The sequence below is a fragment of the Columba livia genome, chromosome 8, assembly GCF_036013475.1.
Source record: "Columba livia isolate bColLiv1 breed racing homer chromosome 8, bColLiv1.pat.W.v2, whole genome shotgun sequence".
Classification (NCBI taxonomy): Eukaryota; Metazoa; Chordata; class Aves; order Columbiformes; family Columbidae; genus Columba; species Columba livia.
The window spans coordinates 25,508,015-25,525,838 of NC_088609.1; the positions used below are offsets into that span (position 1 = coordinate 25,508,015).

General features: G+C 43.3%; 2 protein-coding genes across 4 annotated transcripts in view; both read right to left on the reverse strand.

The window, feature by feature from the left end:
* ZNF326 (zinc finger protein 326) overlaps nucleotides 1-16,341 on the reverse strand; it is an 89,094-nt gene extending 72,753 nt beyond the window's left edge. The window contains exon 1 of the mRNA XM_021292332.2: nucleotides 16,204-16,341. The gene's annotated coding sequence lies outside the window, so the exon portion shown is untranslated. The remainder of the gene's footprint in view (nucleotides 1-16,203) is intronic.
* The window catches only part of LRRC8D (leucine rich repeat containing 8 VRAC subunit D), a 42,845-nt gene extending 26,502 nt beyond the window's left edge, over nucleotides 1-16,343 (reverse strand). Inside the window, exons 1-3 of one of the 3 annotated variants that reach the window (XM_021292316.2) lie at nucleotides 16,204-16,343; nucleotides 9,335-9,463; nucleotides 8,917-8,963 (exon numbers count right to left, since the gene is read on the reverse strand). The gene's annotated coding sequence lies outside the window, so the exon portion shown is untranslated. Of the gene's footprint in view, nucleotides 1-8,916; nucleotides 8,964-9,334; nucleotides 9,464-14,462; nucleotides 16,165-16,203 lie in introns of those variants that run through there. The other 2 variants (XM_021292313.2, XM_065071168.1) reach the window with 2 other exon arrangements.
* Between the last annotated feature and the right edge of the window lie 1,481 nt (nucleotides 16,344-17,824).

Here is a 17,824-nt window from a genome sequence, read left to right on the forward strand (position 1 = left end):
CCACAACAAATTTCCCCTGAATTAGGCAGCAGATATTTCAAACCACTAGTCTGCACAGACAGTTCTGTCTCCAGCGTACACTCCCTGTGCTGGATTCCTGTCCCCTCCCCTCAGGTCTGAGGTAAACAGAACTATGCGGGTTGCCCAAAGCCTCAAATACTGAAACATTCACCCTTTTCCTATTACCCAGATTTTGCCAAAGTTCTCTGCTTCATACACATACCTAAAAAAAAAAAAAAGCTTTGTATGGGACTGGGGTGGCGGGGGGGGCGGATAAAAATCTCATTTTGGGTTGGAAGCCCAGGATTTGCTGAGAGGGCTCATACTCCTCTTCAGCTTCCTTCATCCTCCTCCCCATCAGCTTAGAAAATCTCACAAGAAATCAGCAGCTTTACCAACCTTAGAAGTCCATTCCGTTCATTCATTATTGAGGAATAAATACGTGAACTAGAAGTTTCTACTGAAACACTCAGTCATCACACAGTTAATCACAACTTGGAGACACCATAACAGTGTTTCAAAGGTCTATCGCAAAGAATAAAGTCAGTTCAGATTCCTCTCATAATTTCTGCTTAAGGTTCGCAGAGCCTGAAGGAGTTGCTTGAGTATTAAATCCATGTAAAAGTACAGAGTGACTTTAAAATACAAGTGCTATTCCTGGCTAGTAATATATCTGTGTCCACATAAGCCCTCCCAAATCCTTAAGAACAGCCTGCCTAAATAACATAATCCAGTTTGAGGCTTTGTCTGCATAAGGCTCTTTGGATTACTTAAGAGACAAAAATCATACAAATTAAAAAATTGATTAAACTGCTTGACACCTTCTTCAGGTGCTCTTTTCCAGAATCAGAGTGACTATTATTCTGCATCAGAGATGTAGAGCAGTTGAAGCAATTCACTTCAAAGTCACACCTTCAGCTGACTCAAATAATTTCTCAATGGCATGTGAAGACAAAACCTTAACTCCAGAACCACACACAGGATTTATTCGGGAATAACTGTCCAAAATGCCTCCCTTGGGAGACAGGCCCAGACAACACAACACATCGGGATGCTGGTTCAGCACCAAACCATTCCAAGAAGAATGCAAGAAACCACTCAATCAGAACAGCTTGAATTCTGGTAAATAAACTGATTGTGTATTTCTCTGATTTGTTTTAGAGTAGCATTTCCAAGGGGCACCTAGCCTTAGTTTGAAAAGCCTCTTATTCTGACACAATTTTCCAAGAATCCCCTCCACCCCCATCCCTACCCTTTCTCTGCAAGCTGCATCCCCCAGCTGCTCTTTCCACATCCCAGCCTGCCGCCCCGGCGGCTGTCACACAGGGCACAATGCAACACAGAACGTGACAGCCCCATGCTGTAAGATTCCAAGCATCACCTGAGTACAAGGCAAAGTAGCCTGGAACAGGAATTGCAGGTTCAGGTCCAGGTCCAGCAGGGAGGTGACTTCGAATGTTCCCCCCACCCCCAGCTAGGTTCTCATAATTTTTTCCTGGGGATACATTTTCAGATCAGAGCTACGGCCTGTTGCAGATACAGATCAGCTTTGCTCATCCCACAGTTCTCTGTCACTGCCAAAAAATAGCTCTGGAGGGAGAGGAGGAGGTTTTCAGCTGCGTTCTTCACCAGTCCTCTCTGGCTGTTTCCTCTTTGTCCTCTCCTTTTATACCTTGCTATAAGAGAGAAGCCATTTTCTCATGTTCATGGCTTGATGTCAGAGTAACTATTTTTTTAAATTTTATTTTACACTATGGAGCCAGTAAATCCCCAGATCTGCCTTTAAAACAAATTTAATAGCAGTCACAATGTTCTAGCAGCACCCTCAACAACATGATCACTGGGGTTTTCCTGGAAGAGCTAAAAGAAGCTGGCATCTCACTTGTTTCCTTACAGAAGGCAGCCCAGAGAAACAGCTGGAGCCAAACAGGAGTGGTCCAGATAGATGCTTCTAACTAAGCACCACTGATACTCTACAGGCTTCAAAAGAACCACAGGAGAAGGACACTTTCCTAGACAGGATCAAAAATAGATGGCTTTAAGATGGCTGGAAAGCATGTAATATATTATTCTTCGATTTTCTCATGAACAGTAACTTTATTCTTCCTAAAGCATTGATTGTCATTTGATCCTGTTATGAACAATTCTGAGGCCTCCCCCACAGAGCATCTAAGCTGCATCACATTAAAGCTGTTCCTTTCTCCTTGCCTCGAGCATATTCCTGACATGTAAACAACTCCGCTGTGCACACAAGCAAAGGCACAGCTAGCTGGTGAAAGCTGCAGTACTAAGCGCACCATAGGAACCCATCCAATCCTAACAACCCATTATTTTCACAGGGCACTGTATTTATTAACTAGTAGCCAACTGCTATTACTGCAAAGTACAGGTGAAAAATTATCCCATTAGAAGAGCTGAAAGAACATTACAGAGCGTTACTTTTCATGGATAGTCGTGTTTCACAGGCTTTGCTCCCCGCATAACCCGAACATACAAGAGAAGTCAATCTGAATGACGGAAGAACTGTCACAAGACTAGGATAAAGGCAAGTGTCAGAAAATCCAAGCAGGCTTTCTGTCTGAGGATTTCTCAGTTGATGTGACTACAGGGACTATTTCCAGTTCAGTTTAAAAACAAAACAAAAACCTCACAAACAAACCAATCTCACCTACTCAGCAGTGAAGTAATTAGCAGGAGATACACTGTTACAAAGGTTACCAAAGTTTAATGCACCAGCAGTGTGTATGTTAACTCTTTGTTTTACAGGCTCTGGACCAAGAGCAGGAGGCTAGCGACCCCGGGGAGCCCAGCTCCTTGGGGCAATTTTCAACAGCTAGATCCACCCAGTCTGCCACGGAATCCCCTTACGGCACCATTGCTCAACCCACAGATCCCTCTCTGCAGGCATGTCTGCAAGCTGGAAGAATGAAGGTCTGGAGGAAACACGGGTCATCTCTAACCCCTATCTCATCCGTCCAGGGGTTCTGCAGTGATCCCACAGGAAAAGCAAATGTAGCTTCAACTACTTCTGTCTAGGGTCTTCTCTGCATTAGGAGGTTTCCAATGGCAGGAGTCCAGAGCGCAGCAGCACTGGGGTTGTGAACTGAATATAACTGCACTGCCAGGCTTGAAATACCAGGACCTAGAGCAGACCAGAGTGCCTTGAGACATTTCCTTCTGACCCAGGCAGTTGCACAATTTTTTGCCTCTTAGGTTAAAACAGAGACCAGCAATTTCTTGCCGTCCTTCTGTCCACACCTACTCTACAAACTGGAGCAAATCAGTCATGTCCCAACACCCACCAGCTTCCTTTGGCTTACTTCACACATTCAAAAATGTCAGACCACGAATTCCAGACCCTGCTGCATCCTTCCATGACGCAAAGTATCACCCCAGTCACATGTATCCTTCTCCCCCACCACTTCTTGTCAAATTCCCCTGCCCATACTGCCACCAAACCAGTTTTATCTCCTTGAAGCCATGACCTCATCCACTTGTCCCCTGCACCCCTCAAGAGCAAACTGTTTCCTCATCCTCCTCTCCCTGCAACCCAGCAGGTGAACACCCACTCAATCCTGCACATGGTTTTACCAAGGAGGTTTTACAGAAGCAAAACAAGCATTCAAGGGGGTCTGGTTCTATAAATAAAATTTCATATCCCTCCCTGCAGCTAAAATTTCCTCATCAACCCCACATTTCCTATTTTCAATCTTTTTAACACCAACTAAAGGGAAAAAAAACCTCCCCTTCAACATTTTATGCCAAAGCAAATAGTTGTTTTATTACAAAGGTCAAAACAACCCCTTTTTACAAAACCATCTGGAGCCCAACTCCAGTGCTATCCTTGCAAAGCCGTCCTGCACGCTCTCATTTTCCACTCTAAAACCACTACCCACGGTAACTCTGCACCACACGATAAACATTATAAAGAATTTATGCAGCAGTGCAACTAAATCTTAACTTCTGAAAGTTCACGGTTAAAGTAGGCCAAAGTGTATCATCATCTGCAAGCTGGAAAACTTAGACAACTCCTCACAGACTCAGGCCTTGAGAGGCACAAGGTTCAGCTGCAGCACCCTACACATCTGACAAAATGCAATGTCACAAACACAAACACCACAACGCTGTAGCTACATCTCAGTAAGCAATATCTGACAACCATCTCCTTTTAGGAGGAGCCTGAATAGAATACTACAAACTAGCCATTATTCAGGATTTAATGACTATGGGGACCATTGAACTAAAAATCTGAAGTATTTCAGGTTTAAATTATGAATGAAAGCAACAGCCCAGGTTAAAAATATTACTAATATTCATTCACCCTTCATGCTTATAAATAAATAAAAACAAAAGTACAGTTGGAGAGTGGCTTTTTGTACACAGTCAGCAAACAAATGCCTTGACCTATATTCACCACGCAATAAACATTCAAGATTCGGTACCAAAAATGCACAGGGCTGCACATCACATGGTTTTAATCAATAAAAAGCCAAAGCCCAATTTATTACTTCTTCTAGGACCAGAACCACAAGACCTCCCTTGCATCAAAGATCTGCCTTGGACAGGAGCACTCGGAGGGTATGAATTTACATCTTAGACGATTTCAAAAGGTTGCTGAAGCTTACATGCCTTTCATGAATTGGTTTTGATTGACCCCTGTCTCTGGCCTTCTGCAGTTGAAAAACTCCTCAAATGGAGATTATTTATGCTAATTTAACTGAATTCAAGGGCCAGTTTTGAGTTATGCCTTCAGGGTCACACTACAGTCTGCAGCATTCTCCACTTTAACTGCTACACCGGCAAAAAGGCACAACGGCCCTAGAGTTGCCTATTAGACATCCAGTTCAAACACAGACTTGTAGAAATATATGAATTGACTGACAAACCTCTATTGAGGAAAAGCAAAAGTACCTGTATGCAAGAGCATACAAACACTAGAAAACCAGCATACATTTACCCATGAAGCACCTGGTGTACCAGTGCAACTCAAAAAGGTTATGAGGCAAGTATAATTAACCCTACCACACCAAAATAATGGGAACATTTGGGTCTTTCAAAGTGCTGTAACCTCCTCAAAAGACTCCAACCAAATTTGACATTTATGTGTCTATAAATAACATGTACACAAAAGCAAAGAAAAAGCAATATTTGCAATTCAGGGAAAGACATCAAAACAAACATGTTCATAGTACCCAAATGCTAAACTACACACGGGAATCTGATGATCTTTCGAATGGCTGAAAGCTGGGACCAAAAGGAAACGCTTATTGTTTTAAACTTAATTATAAATCAATCTTTTTAGCCATCAAACCCTTGCAATGACTCATCCACTTTCTTTACCAGAGTCTAAATTGTTACGAGAAGGCTGCAATGCCCCTGGAACACGACCCTCCTGAGTGGAACGCTTAACCCTGCACAGGAGAAAGGATTTCAGTAGGTTCACTCTTCTCTCCCACAAAAAGGTTATGTTCTCATTGAACCTGAGAAAAAACACCAAAAAAACCACATTCCCCCCCTCCAAAAATCCCAACCAAGTAAAAATCATAAGGCAAAACAATATTTAGAATTTTTACACTGCGAGAAATGAGAGAAGATAAAGTCCACCTCAGTTATCCATAGCAAAGCCAACATTCTTCTGGTGATGGTATGTACTGCAAGCCAACAGGAGAATTCACATCATAAGAAATTGTCACTAATCATGCCATTAAACAATCCAATTCTCTTGCACTCAGTTTCTACTGTCTGTAAAGGAATTTAGTTTTACGGAAGCATAGCTTGATAGGAGCTGTTTTTTAAGCTCACAAAATTAAGAACTTGATCCTATACCTCGCAGCCATGTACACCTCTTATCAGAGTTAACAGGTCTTTTAAATAAATTAAGATGCAAGACTGGAGCTCAGTTGGCGATACCTACGTATAGAGCTTGCTCTTTTCCTGCACTAAAATTATATCAGAACATTACAACACATTTGCATATCTCCCACACATGAGACTTCTTGCCAGCAGTAACAAGGCGATCACATCAAGGCTTGGAAAACATACCAGACAGAGATAGAAGGGGAGGGGAGGGTTTCCTGCAGGAACACCCAGGCTGAAGTCCAGCAGCTCCCAGGAAAGGTGCTGCTCTGCACCAGCCCCATACCTGGGCCTTCTATCGGGTGCCCACTTATCAGCATCAAATGTGAAACTCCACCCAGGAAACAAAAAGCTTCCTATTGTTCCTCCCCTCTCCACAGCCTCCTGGCTGCCTTCATGGAAAGTGGTACCACTCCACCCTTCCATGAGAATGGTTCCCATTTTTCCCTTTTACTACGTTCAGCCTTGGACCTACAGTGGAACAGAAAGAAAATCTCTGCTGAGTTCTCTCCCCCCTATGGTTTTCCTGGGAATATTTCTAGTGGCAGCCCACACTGCTGTCCTTGATTTTAATCACACCGAAGTAACATGAAATTCACATGACTCTTGTCAGTTTTCCAGCCATACAAGTTTTGCAAAAACATCAGTTATAACAACCAGACCTTCCAACTTTAACCTAACAAAGTTATAGAAGAATTACAGGTAGCAGACCCACTGGAAGAGTTTGATTTACACATTGGTGCACAGTTATTATCAAAAATTACAACAGTGCTGAAGATTCCTGGCATCTTACCTCCTCCTAAACTGCCAGAAAAGAAAAAGCAAACAAACAAGGAACAACAAAAAACCACACACAAACCACAAACCTAAATGAATTCATCCAAATAAAGTAATAAAAAATTACTATCACAGGGCAATACCTGACCTGCCATCAATAAAGCGTTACTAAGGTGCGAGAGTAAGTTTAAGTGATTTTGAAAGTCAATAGTGGAATCCAGTGCCATAATTCCATAATTCAAGGTGTGCTACATACTAGAACATGCACCTTGAATGCTCTAGTTCTACCGAGCCATGGCCTTTCCTCTGATTCCAACAGCCCACGTTCCCCAGTCCCACCCTGCCACAGCATCCCAATAGCAAAGCTGTTAAAATGCAAATAGAACAAGTTAATTAATCTGAAGCTCACGGAAGTCTGAAATATTGTGTAGGAAAAAATGAAAATGAGCACATACAAGTGAGACAGTGTAACAGACTAAATACAGCACCCCACCAAAAGATAAATAATTGTTTCTTAATGATCATATTAAACAGCTGCATGGAAAGTGCCTCTGTACCGTAATTTGATGAAGACCCTACTAGAAAGAAAGGAAACAGTCAAACGTTACATTTGCTACTAGCAAATCAGGCCGAGCACCCACCAAGCACATGGGGATAAGATACCACTCCCAGAAGCAGCCTTTCTGACACCAGCAGGCTCAAGATTAAATTGCCATGGACTAGAGAACGGAACAATGCAGAACCACATGAAAGGCAGGCAAACCCTGCTTACAAAATAGCAGTGAGTCAGCTCCTGAGAACTGGTCTGTGACTGCTCTGAAAACAAGACGCACATTCCTTATGTGCCCTCCGGTTGTACAGAATGAAAACAAGTCCATCCCATAATTACACTCTTAACATGGTAGATGATATTCCAAAAAAGGTGTCAAGAAACATCAGTGAGACTGCTTAACCCATTCATACTTCAGAAAACATTTTCAACCAGTGCTGATCCACATAGCCTTTTAACCCTATACACATCTATCCATGTTTGGTGCATTTAATAAGCTAGAAACAGTCATATATCTGGCCTCAGATCAATCAGAAACAGCTTATCTTGGGGATACCTCGAACTCTAAAAGGTCACAGAGTTATTTTTAAGATAATCTCTTTCTAAAATGCCATGACCCTTTAACCTGCCTAGTTCTATCATCTGTGATCAGACTATCCAGAAAACCATGAATAAGCTCCAAGGCCTTGTGTGACAAGCTGTGAAACTGCCATTTAATATTACAAGGAACACCAAGTAACACGGAATCCAAGCATTTATTTGGAGAACACAACTACATTTGTCCTCATTCAAAAAATCAAAGAGAGCTGTTGGGTTTTGATAACCTGTCTTCTGCTTAGCAAGTGCCCTTGGCTGCAAGCAGCTCTCTCCTTGACCACACTACAGCTCATTTTGTTGTTGTTTAGGACTATCTGGGGGCTCCCTGGTCTTCTCTTTTTGGTTGTTTTCAGGTCTTATTGGTGACTAGGGATTTTCCTGGTATACTGACTATTTCTGAAAATAAAAATAGATATACTCAAAGAACTACTGTAGCACACATGCAAGATTAAAAAGTAGGCCAAATAAATCAGTTCTATCAACATTACTTTGCTGACAAGGTGGTGGCCACTGAATATCATGCCAGCATACACTGAATGGAAGGACCCTGTCCAACCCCTCCCAAACCAACATAAACCTTGAAACGGGCTCATTTCAGGGAATGGATTAAAGGTTGTTTTTTCAGGTGTTGTTCTTGCACACTGAATCCCTCTGCCAGGCACTGCAGTTTATCGTTGCTAAACACACACACTGCAGAAATACCTAGAGGTCTCAAGCAGGTCAGGGCCTCAGCATGCAAGGTACAGAATATATACATAATACTCGACATCCCTTGCCTCATCATATTTTTCTATTTCAAGTGCTTGTCTTCCCACTAATACGGCTACATGAGCATCCCACACAAGCAAAAGAAACTCAATGACACTGCAAAAAAACAACCCTAGTTCTACCAACAATATTTTCAAGTGCTATCCAACATACAAGGAAAATAGAAGTAACTCTATCCCTCATTAGGAGATTATGTATAAGGATCTAGCTAAATGTCAAAGCAAAACAGGTTTTGGGTTTTTTAGGTTGGCATAGCCCCAGCTATTATAACAAAGACAGAAGTGGCTGTTGAAATAAGCTTTGGTAAACGTTTACGGATGAGAGCTCCAATTCTCATCTTCCCACCACCCCCTACAACCTAAACATACCTTTTTAGTGAAAGAAAGTTTCTCAGTTGTTGTCTTCAGACTGAACCCTGGTGGAGACAGAGCAAGGGTGCAAAACCAAATCAAACAAAAAAATTTGCATGACCTGTAGGGAGAGAAACTACAGAGTGCTAAAAAACACATTTGCATGTCTTAAATTAGTTGCATTAAAGACGGACAAATATGCAATAAATCTGAAATTACGCTTGACAAGATGATAGAGTTCTTGGCAACCTGATTGTTTTACCAAGCTGACAGCCAGTTATCCCAGATCGTTTCAGTCTAAATACACATACAAGGATCGCACAATCCAGAGGAGGAGTGGACTGATACATTCCCATACCATTACCCATATTTTTTTCTCTGTGCTGCTGTCCCTCCTGATACTTCCCTGCTCCACCACCACCCATTTCTGCCTTACCAAACACTCATCCACATCCTGCAGAGCTTCCTCGCAGCTTTCCATCCTATTCCCTCAGCCGAAAAGGAAATACTGGCATTGCTGTGGATCTTGACAGCAGGTTACCACCAATCCGCTGCTGCCCAGGAACTAGGGAGTTCACAAACATGGGGAAAAAAACAACCATTACTCATCAACCAAAAGGTGGGAACTTGACATGGGGCTGTCTAGCTCTATCATAGCCCATTGTCTCTTGCATCTAAAGAAAATCACAGAATGGCTGGGGTTGGAAGGGACCTCTGGATATCATCTAGTCCAACGCACCTGCTGAAGCAGGTTCACCTAGAGTAAACTGCACAGGAATGTGTCCAGGTAGGTATTTAATGTCTCCAAAGAAGGAAATTTCACAACCTCTCTGGGCAGCCTGTTCCAGCACTCTGACACCCTCAAAGCAAAGAAGTTTCTCCTCATGTTTAGACAGAATCTCCTATGTTTCAGTCTATGCCCACTGTCCCTCATCCTATCATGCACCACTGAAAAGAATCTGGTCCCATCCTCTTGACACCCATCCTTGAGATATTTATAAACACTGATGAGATCACCTCTCAGCCTTTCTTCTCTCCAGGCTGAACAGACCCAGCTCTCTCAATCTCTCCTCACAAGAAAGGTGCTCTAGGCCCCTAATCATTTTTGTAGCCCACCGCTGGACTGTCTCCAGTAATTCCTTATCCTTTTTAAACTGGGGAGCCCAGAACTGGATGCCGTACTCAAGATGCAGCCTCAGCAGGGCAGAAGGGGAGGATAACCTCCCTCAACCTGCTGGTTGCACTCTTCTTAATGCATATCAGGATATCAATACCATTGGTCTTCTTGTCTAAAAGGGCACATTGTTGACTCATGGTCAACCTGTTGTTGACCAGGACTCCCAGGTCTTTCTCTGCAACGCTACTTTCCAGCAGGTCCACCCCTAACATGTACTGGTGCCTGGGGTTATTCCTCCTCAGGTGCAGGACCCTACACTTGCCCTTGTCGAACTTCATCAGGTTCTCTGCCCAGTCATGCAGCCTGTCCAGGTGTCACTGAATGGCAGCACAGCCTTCTGGTGTGTCAGCCCTTCTGCCCAGTTTGGTATCATGCAACACCCCTATTTCCACTGCCCTCCCCATACCACAGGAATGTACACTGCCCCAGCAGCACCACCAACATCCCACCTCAGTGTCATGGGACGCAGCGAGCCAGGGTCACCACACATCACAACCTGCCCAAAAGGCAAGACATAGGGATGGCCAGGTCCAGCAGCAAACTGCAGACAGATCCCAGACTGTTACTTGCACCAGAACTACAATCAGCTTTTTTTTGGGGGGGGGGGGGGGGGAGGAAGGAGGTGGTGGCAATGGTTGAGCTTTGCCTCTAAAGCTCCAAACCACAGTGCTTCCTCCATAGAAAAGATTGAAAATAAAAACCCAAAAAAAACAAACCTGGGCAGTGTTCTCCTTAACTACTGCATGACTTCAAAGCAAAACAAGGGTGTGGAGGGGGGACTGTTGGGTTTTCCCTTTTTAACACAATTTCTTTTCATGGAACTTCATTTTTTCCCCCTAATGCTTCAAACAACAGTAATGTTAATAACCATTAAGTTCCTTACATAATTCTTTGAACTGCCTATAAAAATGTTTTTGCAGACCGCTTGGAAAAACATTTTATTTCAAAAGGTAGCAGACTAAGTCTATGAGCAAAAAAAATATCACATTTTTTCCCCCAATTCCTGCAGAACATAAGAGCTAAGGGAATGGGAAAGAGATTGATGCTTTATTCATTCAATCAACTCTAATTATGCATAGAAGACTTTTCCACAGCTTCCAATACACTGAGCAAGAGCTATTTCGTTAAATGCAAAGTCAGATAAGTGAAAAATTTGGGAGTTTATTGCTCAGCAACAAATTCCAGGATTTTATATACTCAGTCACCAGAGGCAGTGGAATGTTATAATTGCAAGCAATTTCTAGCACTTGAAATAATAGAAGCTAGAGTATTGCATTATTTTTATTTTTTTTTTAGTAAAAGAAGCCTGTAAAAATCTGTGGACAGAGTAACACAATATTACAACTAAACCACAGCAGCACTAAAATAATTGAACAACAAAGAACTGTTTGTTCAGTCTTCCCTTGCAAATCTCTCTCTACCCCCCATCTTTACTGTCAGAGGCACCAGGCAATAATGCCATCAACTTCTTAGGGTATGTCCTTTTTCACCATCAAGAGATGCAAATATAGCATTACTAGACAATATGTTAGGCCCATCTACGCAAGGTAAACCAGGTCTTGGAAAGGGCAACTTTTTCCCAGCCCAATCCCTTCCGTGGTTTCTCAGTTGTCAGAAGCATTTTAGCTCCCTGTGAAACTAAATCAAGTACAGACACAAGGATGGGCATACCTTACCCTTTGATGCTGAACATCACCATTCTGATTTCTTACTCCAGTGTTCACAGCCAGCCTCCAAGGGAACAAGCACACTGTGATGGTGTTCCCTTACTCAAGAGAGCATCGCTTACTGAAGACAGGGATGAACCTGGCGGGAGTGACTACCTGTTGAGAATCTCTTCTGATCTATCCAAAACACACCTCCTGAGATTCCAGTCAAGAATGGAGAAGAGGTAAATATTTCAAAACACCACCACACTGTGTCAAAACACATCGCTAAGATTACTGCAGCCTACTGAGTTTGGTATACAACCAGTAGGAAACAAGTCTACACACACGAAAACACGCAACATGACATTACTTCACCCAAGACAGCAGTGCAGTGTTTTGACCCAGCTCAGGTTTTTCTCTGTTACAGCGGGTTTGCTGACAAACACCTGGGCCCTGTCTCCTTCCTGGTGCTGCAGTTGGTGTCACCACCCACCAGGCTCCGAGCAGCTCCACTCACAGACATGGCTGCAGAGACCAGCTTCTGCATTCAGAGACAGACACTGCTCCCACCCAGGCAAAGAAACATGGGAGAAAAAACAGTGTGTGTGGGGTGGAAAAGTAGGGCTATTTTCCAGTTTCTGTATCTAACGTTAACACTGAAAATTCTGCTGGGAGGACAGGAAGAAAGAAAAGATAACCCGACACGAAAAATATAACATGGGAGTCAGTTATACAGGAGTCCTTTCCGTTGCAAAGACATCATCATAATGACACCTATAGCTAAGAAAACTTCTGCTTTGAGGCAGCCTTGGCAATAATATTGTTGCGAGCAAAATCCAGTTGATTGGTTTGGGGAGGAATTTAAATCAATTTACTTCATTTGTCAATTAAGAAACTTGCAATTACTGTTTCTGCTACTGAAACACACACACAGGTGGGGGAAACAGCCCTTGTCCTCCAGTCCCCTGGCCGTACGTGGTCCCGGCCCACGGTGCTGCCTGGGCAGTCAGGGTCCCTGCAGGGTGTCCCCAGTGCCACTGGGCACTCGGCCAGTCCCTCATGTTGACTGGAGCCAGCTAGAACCGGCCATGACCGGCACAGGGCAGCCCTGCCCTCCCCCAGGCCCTCGCTGCCAGCACCACAGCAGGCAAGGCCTCTACCAGCGTCCATATAACTCCATGTGTGAGAGGGCAGACCCACGGGGAGCCCCTACAACATGGCGGGAGCGTAACTCAGTATTTAGTTAGAAGTTGATCTGCAGGAAAACATGCAGGATAATCTGCCACTTGCAATACACGTGGAACCAGCACACCCTCCCCGCGAGGCTGAGGGACACTTCGAAACACGCAGCTCCTCAGGACATCCATCTTCTGTCTGCCCTTTGGTAACTGTTGCCAAAAAGTGATTTTGATTTTGTCTAAAATTGATTTTAGTTTCATAAGCAAGCTACTCACGCTCTCACTCTCTGCAACAAGCTCACACAGCTCAAAAACACAAAATACAAGTGACCATGGTTGCGAGCTACAGCTGGCACTCACTCCATGAGCAGACCTGAGCAAGGTGACTCAGGTTACCTCTAAACATTAAGTCTGGTATCAATACATTTTTGTAATTTACTCACAGAGGGAGCTGATGCATAGCAAATACGTCTGTTCAGATTTGCCTAGCTCTGGAGCATGAATGCTGTCTCACACTTCAAGAGGAGTTACATGCCAAAATACTGGGAAAGAAATTAACCAAGCAAAACACCCTTCCTTGGGTCCCTTCATTCCTACTTCCAGAAGAAGGTGAGCATTGCCACTTGTTATGTGCATATAGTAAACAAATAGGTTATACAGACAAGTTGTTCTTAAAACAAATCAAGAGCACAGCAGTGAAATGTGATCCAAAATAAACCAGCTATGATTGAGGATTTTATTCTTTCCCCTGCAGCTGCAGAAATTCCTCTGAAAAAAATTCAAAATAGCTTAAAGCTTCCACAAAAGGGGTTTCCAGACACAAACGTATTTTATTTTTTTATATATAAATATATATATATATACACACACACACACACTCCATCACAGTAACCAGGCCAGAACACGGCACAGAAAAGCCCCTAGCCACACTTTAAGGTTTTGCTGATTTAGCTGTATCAGCTGAGATACTTTTTTCCTTGCTTCCCAACTATGCCAGCAAAAACCTTACTGCAGAAGCCATTCTGGTGGCTGCAAAATTTTTCTCCCTGCATAAACTGTTCCTTTCATAGGACCTGGTTTAAGCAGCACCAGCAGAAAAATTCCTTTGGTAGCCATAGGGGCAGGTCAGGAGGATGCGGCAAGGCTGGGTAATGGAAGCGTGCAGGCAGGAGGAGTGAGGCAAAGGAGAGCATTGCATCAGTCTAGCTTACGTCTGCAGAAAAACGGAGGAACACCGGGTTTGTGCCAGCAGAAACTAAACTGCAAAGTCACAATCCTACTACAAGAAGTAACAGCAGTAAAATTCTGCACACGGGTCAGACTGACCAGCTTTGCTTTGACAGACATGGCATTTTGTTTTCTATTTGGACTTTTGTGCCATGTTTTCTGGATAATGTATAATCTTCACAAACAAGCTGCCTGAAAATATAAGTGCAAGCAATTCAGTTTATGTCAGGTAGATACTAACCCTATTTCTCCTCCAAGAGAAAATTAAGTGTCAGTTGGGTTTAACTGTTGCACAACTAAAATACAGATCACCATTTCTTTGCCAAAACCTACCTCACAACTACAAACCCAAGTGTAAAAGCCTCTTATGGGTAAAATCATCCAGGTAGTTCCCCATCCAGGAGTAAACAACCTCTTCACTCTTCCTAACGAGCATCCTTATAATGCAGACTTATCCTGACTACATGAAAAGTCCTGAATATTAAGAGCAGAGAAGTGTGGGTTAGAAAACAACAAAAAAAGTTTAAGACAGATTCAGTACAAAGACTGCTTTGTCTGTTTCTACTCAAATATAAACCTTCTCTGTCCCCCTTTTTTTAAACCCAGATCTGCCGTAGGTTATCCAGCCTGCCACATCACATCAACGCAGAAACCAGTAAGGCCTGGCTGCAGAATTTAGGTCAGCTTGTCTGTGGAGTACATAAGGTCTTGCACACAGCCATGAATTTCCTAGTAATGCTTCAATAATCCCTCTTCATCCTGCTATGCAGCTATTTTACTAGTAGCTGCTAGCTCTCCTCTAACCCCCAAGAATGAATCTCCACAGGAGGGATGTTTGCTGGCCACTGAGCCACTATCTCTTCCTTGGGAAGCAGGAAGCTGGTTATTGAATCAAATAAATGCTGATTCTTATTTCCCAAGACAAAAAAAAAAGTGAAGAATTCCCAATGTGTGCTAGAAAAGGACTTCCTTTTTTTTTTTTTAATAACACAAGGGAAGATATAATCAGACAGAGCTGGAAATTACCCCTAGAACATTAGGAATAATTTTCTTAATAGACCATCTAAACAAAATCCCACTGTTTCCATCTGGGTCAATAAATTAAAAATAACATCAAAATGTAACTAATAAATTGAGACAGTCTAAGGGACAGATGCTGGTATTTCTGAAGAGAAAGCATCCCTCGAGGTAAACAAACATTGTGCCTCTTCAAAGAACACTTCCCTCTGAAAGTGAATTGCAAGCCACTGCCATCCCAAGCATTGCATGAGTACACATCAAGTATTAGCCTGGCTCTTCAGGAATCTCTAAGGTGCATAAAAATATGCAAAGTCTTTTCAGAACATAGTCCTTGAAGAAGGAGTTCCACATAAGCTGAAAATTAGTTATGTAAGGAAAAAATTGAATGCAATAAAGCAAAAGCTTGAACTTCTGACTCTATACAACAAGACAAACTAAGTCTTCTTAAACATGACTGTTTGAAAGATGTGAATGCAAGACTAAATACTAGTTACCAGGAACAGTTATGGGAATCTCAGCAAATAAAAACACAGCTAGCAAGCTGATGGTTTTATCTTAAAACCCATCAGTCTGCTACCTTTCTGTGCTCTATGCTGCTGCATAACATTCTGGTCCTCGAAAGCTGGCAGTTATATCCCTATTAGAACAAAGAACAAAAGTGAGGAAAAACTGTCCTTCAAGACATCAAATTACTCTTCAACATTCAAACATTCATTAAGAGTATTTCTCGTCCACTCTTTCCAACTCACGTGGAGCCTGGATACAGGTATTGGCAAACACATACTGAGCTGTACTGCAAATTAGATGTGTACATCAAATACACAGAAAACACAAAGTCACACTTGTTTGTGTTCACCTCAGATGTACTACAGAACTCAAGCGTATAACATGCCAGGCACACAGATGATGTGGTTGTCATTAGTGGGCCATCGTCATATCACACATGTTAGCAAGACTTTTTAATGAACAGAACAGTTATAAAAATAACTAACGATCATCCACAGCTTCACTTCAACTTGGCATCAGACAACTTTTTTCATTCCCAGCTCGGTACCTGATCAGGCTGTGCTTCTCCTCCCTCCTCCTCCGGCTGCAGCTGGGCTGAGCGCTGGCTCCAGGAGGCTCCGGTGACGATGACACCAAGCCAGGCGCTGATGGTCACTTTCTCATTTTGACAAGCACGACAGACACTTCCTGTGTAAAAACAAACTGCTGTGAATCTAAGTGGCCAAATAAAGCGTTGATGTTAGCGCTGTGTCAGAGAAATGCCACTCTGCGACATGGAAGCGGAACATTAGTCATCGTTTTGCCACCAGTGCCTGATCTCTGAGGAAGGTTGAGCACATCCTTATTTTAATAATTTTTTAAATACTCCAAATGAGTGTCCTACTCCTGAAAGGCAGACATCCCTCAAACAAGTGATGTTGCTTTTCCCTCATTTTCTGAAATATATTGGCCCACTCAAACTTCACCAAGCATGCTGCTGTTCCTGCGCTGCTGCTTTCCCACACCACAGCAAAAGTCAGGCACGAGCCCAACGACAAGGCAGCTGAAAGCACCACCTGTGCTACACACAACCACCTCGATCACACCTAACTGCTGTGTTACAGAAGTACACCAGGCAAGCAGCCCACCTTGAGTCAATGACATGCCTGGAAAACAGCTCTATCCACAGGATCAACAAAATGGAGAATAAACCAGATTTCCCCTTCTCTTTCTTTAGCCCCACACTTCCACCAGCCAACACCCCAGCACAGCTGCCTTTGCCTGCAGCAACTCGGAGGCTTCAAGGCAAAGCAGAGCCCACGGATGGAAAGCAATAATTCAGCAAAATGAGCAGGCAGACTCAGCAGGTAATTCACAAGTATTTATTTTAGTTTGGTGCTTATTAAGTACGCCTCATTATAAATCAAGTATTTTACAGTAATTGGCTCCAATCAACAAACACCGAGAAAGCCGCTATGTAAGACCAATGCTGCTTCCTAACCGGAGCAAGTCCCCTAGCAACAGGCACGACTCCACAGGCTGTGTGTGCAGCAGCCCGGCCGTGCTGCCCTTCTCCTGCCCCTGCTGCATGCCCAAGCCCTTCCAACCACCCCATGGTGCTGCCGGGATACAAACCACACACGCACACACCTCTATTAACGTATTTTGTGAGGTCTTTTCGGGTTTGGCACCCGCTGGCACTCAGAAGGCCACAGGAACACACCCTGTGTCATGCTTTCCGCTGACAGCATTTTAAAGGTCAGCATGAACCTGCTGTTCCAGGTTTCTTCTTAGCGGTAGAGACCCAGGATAAGGAGATGGGGAACACACTGCCAAATATGCAAAAATAAAGTACGCATCTTAAAGAATTTCCTCCTCCAAAGGGTTTGGGGTGGTCAAGTGGTCTCGGGAGAACTAAATCCCCTTGCAGCATACATCGCCAGAACTGGAGATTGCAGGGACAGATGTTTTTTTTAAATACATGGAGGAAAAATGCTCTGACAAAGGTCTGTTGCAAGCAGGTTTCAGAACAGACCTTTGGATTGCATGTGAGCTCTGACAGAAAACACTCTCAACAGTCACAGGGCTGATCACCTTGGCTGTTTTTGTAACCTTTTTTCATGAGGTCAGAGACCTACGTAAGAAGGACCTAAGCAGAGCTTGCCATGCCCTCCAACCCCTCCTCGGCA